Source organism: Triticum aestivum, chromosome 7D (assembly GCF_018294505.1).
Source record: "Triticum aestivum cultivar Chinese Spring chromosome 7D, IWGSC CS RefSeq v2.1, whole genome shotgun sequence".
Taxonomy (NCBI): domain Eukaryota; kingdom Viridiplantae; phylum Streptophyta; class Magnoliopsida; order Poales; family Poaceae; genus Triticum; species Triticum aestivum.
Genome location: NC_057814.1, coordinates 75,664,407 through 75,666,630, shown reverse-complemented (window position 1 = coordinate 75,666,630; position 2,224 = coordinate 75,664,407).

Below are 2,224 nucleotides of genomic sequence, written 5' to 3'. Positions count from 1 at the left end.
GTGAGGTTTTCTTCCCTTCTCTGGGCACCTCCGTCTCCAAGTCTTCGGAGGCGGCCCTCTTCTTCCCGTGAGGGGAGGAGGCCTTAGATTCCCCTTCCCGACTATCCTCCTTTGGGGAGGTAGCCATTCCCCCGGTTTGGATGTGCAATGTGTGAAGTTCTGCTTCTCTGTTCTTCCCTTCGCCTTTCCCCGAGGGCACTTTACTTAGTACACGACCAAGCATCTTGGCTATGGCGGAACTAGGCGAGCCCTCGGGAAGTGGCGCCGGACACCTGATTCTCTCTGCCTTGCTGAGCCATTCCTGGCCACGAAGAATTTTTCAGAATCGTGTTATGATAAATATAAATAAGGTGTTCGGTTTCTGGGTTACTTACTTGGGTGTCTGGGCGGTTGCAGCTCAGGCCCGCATCCTCGGTGGTGTCCGAACATTTTACTTGTGGTCCGAAGAATAACTTACACATCCCTTCGAGCGTCAAGACGAAGAAGTGCAGAATGGTCCGCGCACCTTCCGGATTGAACTCCCACATCCGAAGAGGCCGGCGTTTGCATCGCAACATCCGCCGGACTAGCATCACCTGAATTATGCTGACAAGGCTAATGTCCCTCTCAAGAAGATCCCGGATGCGGCCCCGCAATGTTGGTACATCATTATCAGGCCCCCAATCCCGTCCTACATTGGCCCCGCAATGTAAAACCACCTCCGCTGCCATAGATCGGATACCTCTGGGAAGGAGCCCACTGGCCAGGGGGTGTCGGCATTCCTGCTTATTACAACACCTCCGCACTCCGCGTGTCGCCCTTCAATCATCTTCGGCTTTACATTGAAGGTCTTGAGACATAAGCCGAAGTGTGGGGTGACGTGGAGAAAAGCCTCGCACACAATGATGAATGATGAGATGTGAAGGATGGCGTCCGGAGCCAGATCATGAAAATCTAGCCCGTAAAAGAACATGAGCCCTCTCACAAAGGGATCAAGGGGGAAGCCTAAACCGCGGAGGAAGTGAGAAACAAATACGACGCTCTCGTTGGGCTCGGGAGTAGGGATGACCTGACCTGGAGCAGGAAGCCTGTGTTGGATGTCGGTGGTTAGATATTTGACCTCCCTCAGCTTTGCGATCTTCTCCTCTGTGACCGTGGAGGCCACCCACCGACCGTGAAGGTTGGATCCGGACATGATTGAAGATCCGAAGTACCTAAGCTTGGGCTTCAGGTGTTGGAACTCAAAATGCAAGACGGCGCAAGCGTGGTAGAAAAGAGCGATAGGCCTCGGCCCCTTTATAAAGAGGGTGAATATCAAGCGTCCTCGGCGTGACCACACGTGACTTACCTAAAAACACGGAGTCATACCAACAGGCGTCGTGGGGTTGCACGCCCCGTATTGATGGCAGATCCTACGATAAGAGGAAAACGATCTCTGTTCTGATGAGGCATGCCAATGAAACCGCCTCGTAACACATATCGAGGTAGGCTGAGAAAGACCGGTCCGTGTCGGGCCAGGCCACAGGGTGCGCCGTTGGAAAATTTTTATTGTCAGCGGATCAGATTTGTGAAGTGTTGGGCTCTCTACGGTGGAGTGCAGGGATTATCTCGCAGAGCCCGACACGATCCTTAATCTACTTTGGAGTATTCGGAGATGGAACCCGCCTTGCAATGCCGAAGACAAACTGCGCGCCGGACTCGTCGTCATTGAAGCCTGGTTCAGGGGCTACTAAGGGAGTCCTGGATTAGGGCGTATCCGGATAGCCGGACTATATACTTTGGCCGGACTGATGAACCATGAAGATACAAGACTCAAGACTTCGTCTCGTGTCGGGGTGGGACTCTCCTTTGCGTGGAAGACAAGTTTGGTGATCCAGATAGTAGATCTCCTTCTTTGTAACCGACTCCATGTAAACCCTAGCCCCCTCCGCTGTCTATATAAACCGGAGGGTTTGGTCAGTGTAGAGACATTCATAATCATCATAGGCTAGCTCTTAGGGTTTAGCCTCTATGATCTCATGGTAGATCAACTCTTGTAATACTCATATCATAAAGACCAATCTAGCTGGAAGTAGGGTTTTACCTCCATCGAGAGGGCCCGAACCTGGGTAAAACATCGTGTCCCTTGCCTCCTGTTACCATTTGCCTTAGACGCACAGATCGGGACCCCCTACCCGAGATCCGCCAGTTTTGACACTGACACCTGGTGACCACCGGCGGCTGACAGGTTGGACCAACACTCAGA